This window comes from Poecilia reticulata, chromosome 21, assembly GCF_904066995.2.
Source record: "Poecilia reticulata chromosome 21, P_reticulata-male-v2, whole genome shotgun sequence".
In the NCBI taxonomy this organism is placed as follows: domain Eukaryota; kingdom Metazoa; phylum Chordata; class Actinopteri; order Cyprinodontiformes; family Poeciliidae; genus Poecilia; species Poecilia reticulata.
The window spans coordinates 849,266-860,000 of NC_088850.1; the positions used below are offsets into that span (position 1 = coordinate 849,266).

General features: G+C 44.0%; 1 long non-coding RNA gene across 2 annotated transcripts; it reads left to right on the plus strand.

Annotated features, from left to right (window-relative positions):
* Positions 1–1,779: 1,779 nt before the first annotated feature.
* LOC103457106 (uncharacterized) lies at positions 1,780–4,883 on the plus strand. 2 transcript variants are annotated; one of them, XR_532377.3, is made up of 3 exons: positions 1,780–1,971; positions 4,397–4,481; positions 4,554–4,883. It is a non-coding gene; the product is annotated as an uncharacterized LOC103457106 (long non-coding RNA). The 2 variants fall into 2 exon arrangements; XR_532376.3 differs by having other exon boundaries at positions 4,397–4,474.
* The last annotated feature ends 5,852 nt before the right edge of the window (positions 4,884–10,735 follow it).

Here is a 10,735-nt window from a genome sequence, read left to right on the forward strand (position 1 = left end):
ACCCATTAGCTAACAAACCCGTTAGCCAACCATCCCGTTAGCTAACAAACCCGTTAGCTAACAAACCCGTTAGCCAACCAACTTGTTAGCTAACAAACCCGTTAGCCAACCAGCCCGTTAGCTAACAAACCTGTTAGCTAACAAACCCGTTAGCCAACCAATCCGTTAGCCAACCAGCCCATTAGCTAACAAACCCATTAGCCAACCAGCCTGTTAGCTAACAAACCCATTAGCCAACCAGCCCATTAGCCAACAAGCCCGTTAGCTAACTAACCCGTTAGCCAACCAGTCTGTTAGCTAACCAACCCATTAGCCAACCAGCCCATTAGCTAACAAACCATTAGCATATTAGCCTGTTGGCTAAATCACCCTGCTAGCCAATTAGCTGTTAGCTAATCGACCTGTTAGCCAGAACGCTAACTGGTTCCATCTGGACCAGAACCGGTCTCCTGGGTGTCTGGCTCCATGTTCCTTCCAGCAGAATAATCCAGAATTTTCTACCAACTCTTTTTAATCTGACAGCTAATCAGTCCCCCAGCATGATGCTGCCTCCACCAGCTGTGCTTAATATTTGACTTTATTTGTTGTTTTTCTTTCTTTCTGTCTTTTATTCTTTGTTTTATTTTACTTCAATTTTGTCAGCTGCTGTTTATAAATAAATGTGACCTTTGACCCCGGGGTCAGATCTTGAAGGTAGCTGATTCCGGGCCGGATCCCGCCTCCGCCCCGGTCCGGCTGGGAACCGGACCGGCCGGGTTCTGCGGGAAACGCTGCGCTAATGACATGAAAGCTGCTGATGATGAGGAGGAGGATGAAGGCGAGCCTTCCCGGTAACCCGGCAACGGGACGGACGGCTCCGCTTCCCGGAAAGGATGAAGGTGACGTCATCGGCTGCTGCAGGGAACGAGGCTGAGGAAGAGGAGGGGCGAAGATGAAGATGGAAGAAAACGTTACAAAATAAAAGATTTTATTAAAATCGTTTTTAAGGAAAGTCATAAAACACACGGAGGAAATAAAAAGATATTTAGATAAAATAAGCAAATAAAAATATGATTGTCATCAAATAAACATTTACAATCCGTGATTTAACACATTAATTGAATATAAATGAGTTTTTATCATAAATAAATGGCTGTCAAAATAAAAGAACATCATCTGCTTAATTATGATACCAATGAATCAAATGTTATTTTATCCACATTTCTGTAAAAGATAAAAATGTTTTTAGAATCTAAGTTTAGTTTTTTACATTAATACAGACAGAAAATACAAATATTAGTAACATTTTAAAATTATTTATTATTTCAGTGGAGATGAAAATAAAACATCTTGAGGAAAATGAACCATAAAGTGTATAAAAACGGTTCATTTTCATCACGCCGCCAAATTACTTTTATATCAATTCAACTCGGGCTGCACAGTGGTGCAGTGGGTAGAGCTGCTGCCTTGCAGCAAGAAGGTTCTGGGTTCGATTCCCGGTCTTTCTGCATGGAGTCTCCATGTTCTCCCTGCATGGTGGGTTTTCTCCAGGTACTCCGGTTTCCTCCCACAGTCCAGAAACATGACTGTCAGGTTAATTGGCCTCTCTAAATTGCCCCTAGGTGTGAGAGTGTGTGTGCGCATGGTTGTGTGTCTCTGTGTTGCCTTGCGACAGACTGGTGACCTGTCCAGGTGACCTGTCCAGGTGACCCCGCCTCTCGCCTGGGACGAGCTGGAGAGGCAGCTCGTCCCAGTTTTTCTCCTTCATCCCGAGAATCCGGGAAATCCCCTCCTCCTCCTCCTCCTCCTCCTCCTCCCGCGAAACGCGCTCACAGCTTACGGAAGCCGGGTGGGATTTCACTCGCACTTTCGGTCTGAGTGATTCGGCGGTTCCGGTAAAAACCCGTTTGGACCAGAGGATCGATATCAGCTTCCAGGTTCTGCTGAGTCAGCGCTGGGTCCGTTCAGTTAGCATTATTTATAGCAACAAAGGTGAAACTTTCCACACAGATCTGGTTCTGGTTCTGGTTCTGGTTCCGGTTCTGGCCTCTGTACTGAAAAAGGGAAGCGATAAAAAGCTGCTAGTCGGTTTATGATGAGATGTTTCCGTCATCAGCTGCGTTTTTATTGAATAAATTCACTTAATGGAGACACAAAATGTAGAAAAAACGAGTTTTTTGCTAAAACGGTTCTAGCTAGCTTGAGGTGTTTTCCGTTTTTTCTGACAGAGCTAAAGCGCTAAAGGAGAGACAGAAACTGATCTGCAGAAAAGGTTCTGGTGCAGCGAGCGCTGCCGTCTGCTGCTGGGTCTGTGCCTTACCAGAGAAAACTGGTCCATGCTAGTTAGCAACCTCTACTTCCTGTCTCCAGCCTCTACTTCCTGCCTTCAGCCTCTACTTCCTGTTTCCAGCCTCTACTTCCTGTCTCCAGCCTCTACTTCCTGCCTCCAGCCTCTACTTCCGGTTTCCAGCCTCTACTTCCGGTTTCCAGCCTCTACTTCCTGTCTCCAGCCTCTACTTCCTGCCTCTACTTCCTGTCTCCAACCTCTACTTCCTGTTTCCAGCCTCTACTTCCTGTCTCCAGCCTCTACTTCCAGCCTCTACTTCCTGTCTCCAGCCTCTACTTCCTGTTTCCAGCCTCTACTTCCTGTCTCCAGCCTCTACTTCCTTATTCCAGCCTCTACTTCCTGTCTCCAGCCTCTACTTCCTGTTTCCAGCCTCTACTTCCTGTCTCCAGCCTCTACTTCCTTATTCCAGCCTCTACTTCCTGTCTCCAGCCTCTACTTCCTTATTCCAGCCTCTACTTCCTGCCTCCAGCCTCTACTTCCTGTTTCCAGCCTCTACTTCCTGCTCAGTAAAGCCATGGATAGCATCAACATGCTATGGAGTTACACGTAGGGTAGCTTGGCTCCGAACTAGCAGAAGGAAACTTGAGAACTGGGTGGAAACAACGTAGCCGCAGGAGCTAACGCTAACCATCCAGACGACTGTCTCTGTCACACATAAAACTCGAAAACATCTGATGTGACATAAAGTTCATCCAAGTCATTTCATGCAATAACTGGCTCAGAAAGCTCAGAAATGGCAGCCATCTTGAAAGTGGCTAATGGGAAACACATGCTACCTGAGGGGTTAGCATGCTAATGTTTCTGACGATGTCCTCGTCGCCGTCTTGGACGATCCGACTGTTTGTGTGTCAGAGTTCAGGCTGATGAGCTAACTGCAGGCTGTGGGACGGAAACAATCAGAGGTCAGAGGTCAGGGGACAAAGATTGCTTGTGTTTGAGTTCTGATGATGCAACATTAGCTCAGTGGCTAGCTCAGCAGAGCAGATGTTCCTCCATGAGTTCATGTACTCTAAGTGGAAAATTGCAGACATTTTTCCTTGAGCAGCTTCCTCAAACTGAGAGGTCAAAGGTTGAAATGATGTGACTCCATCAGCTGTTTTCCATCCAAGCTGTCGTCTGTGTTGCAATAAATAGTTTATGCAGCAGTAGTCAGAATATTTGGCTAAAATGTGCTGATTATTGAAGTGTTCACAACTTGATAAAATAGAAATTATTAATGTTTTGGTTAGTTGAAAAGTAATTTTCGTCTCGTGAAGTCGCTCTGCGATGGATTCATGGATTCATGGATTCATGGATTCATGGTGATGCTGAATAATAAACTTCTTCCCATCTTCAGCTTGTCCTGGAGTCAAAGCCACTTCTGCTAATCAGCTAATAGCGAAGCTAATTATTTGCATAGCATTTTTGCTAACTTTGAAAACGTTTTACGCACTTAGCTTAGCATAAATAATTTTTCCAGCTCAGCTTTGAGGCATACTTATGCTAATATGCTGCTAATGCACAGATAGCATTTCTTGCTAACTTTGAAACTCAAAAATGTTTAGCGCGTTTAGCTTCCTCTGTATTAACCAGTCATGAACTTTTGGCTCTTTTGTAAAATTTCAGTTGAATAAAGTTTGAAATCTGTGTTGAAATTTTGTTGCGATTTCTCAAAGTGGCTACATTCATGCTCTTATTTTGAAGTGGGTGAAGACAGCTTACGGAGACGTTCTGCTTCCTGTTTTCAAGAAACTTTATTGAACAAGTGCAACGCATACAACAAACTGATGCGGTGAAGAAGAATATAACAGTTAGCTCAGTGTTTCCCCCCCCTGGTCCTCAGGCCCCCTGCTCTGCATGTTCTAGATGAGCCTCTGCTCCAGAACCGCTGATCCAAATCACTGCCTGAGCATCAGGGCCTGTTAATCACCCAGAGATACAGAAGGAAACACCTGAAACATGCAGGACAGGGAGGAGGAGCACTGGTTAGATGTTAATAATGTGAAACCACATGTGGCTCTGAGCTCATTCGGACTCGGCTGCTCTGACCCAGTTTGGTCCTCATAAAGGTTTCATGCTGTCCGTCTCCAGGCTGTCGGCGCTTCGGGCAGTAAAATCAGACCAACTCCTGCCGTCCTTCCTGCTGCAGCGATGGGGAAACGTTCACAGGTAAAAGGTACGACCTGGATCCTCGCCAGGTGTTTTCAACCCATCATGTGTTTCCTTGTCAGCGTTTAATGTTTTACAGCGTGTTTCCGTCCTGGATGACGTCCAGCCGCTCTGCCTCAGTGTGATGAAGTTTACAACCTGCTGCAAACCGAACTGCTGACTGAAGGCCAAATGTGATGATCAGCTGAGTTAGCCACTCTGCTAACTCTGCTAACTAGCAGTCTCTGCTAGTTACTTAGCGGAAGCTAACACTACAGCGCTACACCAAACTGCATTTAGAGGAAGCTAATGCTAAGGTGCTAACGTTGCCCATGTGTGAACGTAGCATGACGTGTTGCGTCTGGGCGGCTTTGAACCCAGAACCATCTGGATCGTCGGCGTTCAGTCAAATAAAACTGATTTAAATCAATTAATGTTTTTAATTCAACTTAAAAAATGCTTCACAAAAAAACAACTAGCAGCTGAAAATGAAAACGTCCAGAGCGGAAAATCACATCACGGATCTGGAAAACCCAGGAATTCTCCAGCTGGTCTGATTCTAGGGCCTAAACAAAACCCTGTGACTGCTTCCTGCTGATTCAGCACATTTCTTCTTCTCGAGAATGAAGACGAGCCGGTTTTCCATCATCCAGCTGTGGAGACGCGAAGCGCGACGGTAAGGAGGCGAACGCCAGTCTGATCAGTTTTTACAGGCTGATGTCACGCAGGTGAGGCTCTCACCTGGGCCGGGTTTTTTCATTTCACACCAACTGGCCAGAAATAGGATGAGAAAAGTTACTGAACAACAGATTAATGTGGGAGGAACGATCTAGAGTTATAGATCTAGACTTATAGATCTGGGGTTATAGATCTAGGGTTTTAGATCTGGAGTCATAGATCTAGAGTTATAGTTCTAGGGTTATAGATCTAGAGTTATAGTTCTAGGGTCATAGATCTAGAGTTATAGATCTAGAGTCATAGATCTGGAGATGCAGATCTGGAGTTATAGTTCTAGGGTCAGACTGATTCTGGGTTTGAACCTTCAGAGCCACATAAAGACGTAACAAAGTCGGCCTTCTGTCACCTGAGGACCATTTAGGACCTGCTGCTGCTTCACTCAGGCCTTCATTATCATTAATTATCATTAATTATCATTAATTATCATTAATTATCATTAATTATCATTACTACATTAATGATGATTGTTTTCCTGCCTGTCTGTAATCTGGACTCCATGCCTCCAGATTGTCCCTGCAGGTTCTGATCCCGGTTCTGTTGCTGTGATCAGAACCAGTTCCGGACGTTTGGTCCAGTTTCCTGACGTGGAGGAACCGCTGGGTTGTTTTCTCCCAGATCTCTGCCTGCAGGCTGACTCACCCGTTCATTATTAAATGTGTAAGAAAACCCTCTGACCTCCTTTCCTCGCTCCAACTCCTCCCGTGTTTATGTTTACCGGCCTGTTGCTATGGCGACGACACGGTCGTGCCCTTGCCGTCGTCTTCCCGCCCTGGCGCCCGGGCAGGAGGCACCCATGTCATCTGCAGGATTTCTGCTGCTGTTTTCATCCAGCTGAGGCTAAAATTAGAAACTTTATTCACATCAGTTCAGGCTGAACATCTGACCGACGTCCAGGATTTTACCAGAGAAACTTTTCTGGTCCAGTTTGAAAAGAATAAACTGAACTAAAATATGCAAATCTAACTAAAATAAATACATTTTAATGAATCTTAATTCAAGCTGGATTTTAGTTTCCACAACCAAACAGTTTTATTTATTTCCTGATATTCAGGGCTCTGATGGTTTTGGTTTTTCATTATAGTTTACTTTATTTTGTTTGTTATTCAGTTTTAGGTTTTTAACGTGTTTGGAAGTTTTTATTAGTTAGTAAATTTTGTAGTAATAGTTTTAGTTTTTTCATACTTTGGTTCATCTTTAGGCGCAGAATGTAAAAAGATTAAATGATTATATTGTGATCATGTTTCCATCCATTGGAGAATCATGGCGTTTTTTCCCAACTTCCTCTGCCGCCATTTTGTGGTCCGGCCACCAGGAGGCGTATGGGGTGCCGTAATTTGCTGCCTGCTGACGTAAACTGGTTTATTATTCTACTAATGAGTAGAATAATAAACACGAAAACAAAGGATATCATATCTATAATTTCAGTTTCTTTTAAAGAGTTCTATTAAAGGACAATATACTTCCTGTTAGTTTTCCCATTAATCTTTGAATCTCCTAGCTAGCAACCTGGGCTAGCTCTCTGACTCAGAGCTAGCCCTAGCAACCTGGGCTAGCTGAGCTAGCCCTAGCAACCTGAGCTAGCTCTCAGACTCAGAGGTAGCCCTAGCAACCTGAGCTAACTCTCTGACTCAGAGGTAGCCCTAGCAACCTGGGCTAGCTCTCTGGCTCAGAGGTAGCCCTAGCAACCTGGGCTAGCTCTCTGACTCAGAGGTAGCCCTAGCAACCTGGGCTAGCTCTCTGACTCAGAGGTAGCCCTAGCAACCTGGGCTAGCTCTCTGGCTCAGAGCTAGCCCTAGCAACCTGGGCTAGCTCTCTGACTCAGAGGTAGCACTAGCAACCTGGGCTAGCTCTCTGGCTCAGAGCTAGCCCTAGCAACCTGGGCTAGCTCTCTGACTCAGAGGTAGCACTAGCAACCTGGGCTAGCTCTCTGACTCAGAGCTAGCCCTAGCAACCTGGGCTAGCTCTCTGACTCAGAGGTAGCCCTAGCAACCTGGGCTAGCTCTCTGGCTCAGAGCTAGCCCTAGCAACCTGGGCTAGCTCTCTGGCTCAGAGCTAGCCCTAGCAACCTGGGCTAGCTCTCTGACTCAGAGGTAGCACTAGCAACCTGGGCTAGCTCTCTGACTCAGAGCTAGCCTTAGCAACCTGGGCTAGCTCTCTGGCTCAGAGCTAGCCCTAGCAACCTGGGCTAGCTCTCTGACTCAGAGGTAGCACTAGCAACCTGGGCTAGCTCTCTGACTCAGAGCTAGCCTTAGCAACCTGGGCTAGCTCTCTGACTCAGAGCTAGCCCTAGCAACCTGGGCTAGCTCTCTGACTCAGAGCTAGCCCTAGCAACCTGGGCTAGCTCTCTGACTCAGAGCTAGCCTTAGCAACCTGGGCTAGCTCTCTGACTCAGAGGTAGCACTAGCAACCTGGGCTAGCTCTCTGACTCAGAGCTAGCCTTAGCAACCTGGGCTAGCTCTCTGGCTCAGAGCTAGCCCTAGCAACCTGGGCTAGCTCTCTGACTCAGAGGTAGCACTAGCAACCTGGGCTAGCTCTCTGACTCAGAGCTAGCCTTAGCAACCTGGGCTAGCTCTCTGACTCAGAGCTAGCCCTAGCAACCTGGGCTAGCTCTCTGACTCAGAGGTAGCACTAGCAACCTGGGCTAGCTCTCTGACTCAGAGCTAGCCTTAGCAACCTGGGCTAGCTCTCTGACTCAGAGCTAGCCTTAGCAACCTGGGCTAGCTCTCTGACTCAGAGCTAGCCTTAGCAACCTGGGCTAGCTCTCTGACTCAGAGCTAGCCCTAGCAACCTGGGCTAGCTCTCTGGCTCAGTCTGTGGGATTTTGAAGGGAAACTTTGCATTAAGTTCACAGAACAACAAGGAGAAAAACATTTGGACTTCTGTAAAGTCTCATGGCTAGCGCTGAAATGCTACATGGAAGGCAGCCGCTAACTACTTCAATGCTAACTAGATAGTTTTGTTGAACGCAGCATCAGTCCCTCATCCTGAGCATGTGGTGACTGTGGAAAGGAACAGTTTCATTTTAACGATGGAGGAGCAGAAACTGCAGCGACCTCTAGAGGCTCATTCACACTCAGAAATACTTTTTTAATCCCAAAGGGAATCAAATGTCATAGTAGCTCATCAAGACGGTGATGGGTGTCGGCAGGAACGATCTCCTGCAGCAGTCTGTACCCCCTGAGCCTGAAGACGCCTCTGACTGAAGATGCTCCGCCTTCCCAGATTTCTGACTCATTTGATTTAATTCATTTTTTGTATATTCTTTAAAATTCAACACGTAACAAACTGATGAAACGAGGCATAAAATGTGAAATTAAAACATCCTAATTTTAACATAAATCTGTTTATACGGTGACTTTGTTGGCCTTTCGAAATAAAGCTCAAAGTTTGGCTCAGTTTTTCAAAGGGACTTTCCAGATTCCAGTCTGGAAAACTTTACAAATGTGATTTTATTGATGGAAGTGATGTATTTTAAACGATGTTCTGGTGGGACGACGACATTCGAAACGGTTGGTGCTGGAATGAGAAGCTCCGGCCGGGATCCCCCTCCTCGCCGACCCAGGTCTCGTCTTTCCCAGCCGGAGCGTCGCGTCATCGTCAGCGCTGCTATCTTCGGCTCATGTGTAAACCGGGCCGCTCACACACGCTCTATTTCAGACCAGAACCAGCATCCATCTTTATTTATCCTCATCATGGTGAATGAGGTGGGAGGCATGTTACTACATCACCGCCATGCTGGGAACGCAGGAGCCGGCGGCAGCTGCTGGTTAAATTAACAGCAATAATCTGGATTATTTAGGAGCCATGGGGGTTTTCACCATGTTTTTCATTCATAAATGTCACAGTTTCAAACTATATATTCAGTTAACAAGCTAAATATTTAGATAATATGCAAATTCACTGGCTGATAACCAAAAGAAGACTGCCAAAATAAAAGCTGGGTTTTCTTTATCATCGTTTCTTTTCCTCTTTTCTTCAACAACAAAGGATGAGCCTTTATCAGTTCAGCCTCAATCTAGCTTTTATTTTGATAGTCCATTTATGGGTAAGTGAATTTCAATATTAGCTGAATATTTAGCTCTGACACAGCTAATTATGTAGTTAGTAAAAAACTAGCTAAATAATGTAGCATCAACCCAGACGCAGCATTTGGGTTGATGCTACATATTTAGCTTAGAAACTAAATATGTAGCTCTGACGTAGCTAAATATTTAGCTTAGAAACTAAGCATGTAGCTCTGACGTAGCTAAATATTTAGCTTAGAAACTAAACATGTAGCTCTGACGTAGCTAAATATTTAGCTTAGAAACTAAACATGTAGCTCTGACGTAGCTAAATATTTAGCTTAGAAACTAAACATGTAGCTCTGACGTAGCTAAATATTTAGCTTAGAAACTAAACATGTAGCTCTGACATAGCTAAATATTTAGCTTAGAAACTAAACATGTAGCTCTGACGTAGCTAAATATTTAGCTTAGAAACTAAACATGTAGCTCTGACGTAGCTAAATATTTAGCTTAGAAACTAAATATGTAGCTCTGACGTAGCTAAATATTTAGTTCAAACTAAGCATGTAGCTCTGACGTAGCTAAATATTTAGCTTAGAAACTAAACATGTAGCTCTGACGTAGCTAAATATTTAGCTTAGAAACTAAACATGTAGCTCTGACGTAGCTAAATATTTAGCTTAGAAACTAAACATGTAGCTCTGACGTAGCTAAATATTTAGCTTAGAAACTAAACGTGTAGCTCTGACGTAGCTAAATATTTAGCTTAGAAACTAAACGTGTAGCTCTGACGTAGCTAAATATTTAGCTTAGAAACTAAACGTGTAGCTCTGACGTAGCTAAATATTTAGTTCAAACTAAATATGTAGCTCTGACGTAGCTAAATATTTAGCTTAGAAACTAAACATGTAGCTCTGACGTAGCTAAATATTTAGCTTAGAAACTAAACATGTAGCTCTGACGTAGCTAAATATTTAGCTTAGAAACTAAACATGTAGCTCTGACGTAGCTAAATATTTAGCTTAGAAACTAAACATGTAGCTCTGACGTAGCTAAATATTTAGCTTAGAAACTAAATATGTAGCTCTGACGTAGCTAAATATTTAGTTCAAACTAAGCATGTAGCTCTGACGTAGCTAAATATTTAGCTTAGAAACTAAACATGTAGCTCTGACGTAGCTAAATATTTAGCTTAGAAACTAAACATGTAGCTCTGACGTAGCTAAATATTTAGCTTAGAAACTAAACATGTAGCTCTGACGTAGCTAAATATTTAGCTTAGAAACTAAACGTGTAGCTCTGACGTAGCTAAATATTTAGCTTAGAAACTAAACGTGTAGCTCTGACGTAGCTAAATATTTAGCTTAGAAACTAAACGTGTAGCTCTGACGTAGCTAAATATTTAGTTCAAACTAAATATGTAGCTCTGACGTAGCTAAATATTTAGCTTAGAAACTAAACATGTAGCTCTGACGTAGCTAAATATTTAGCTTAGAAACTAAACATGTAGCTCTGACGTAGCTAAATATTTAGTTCA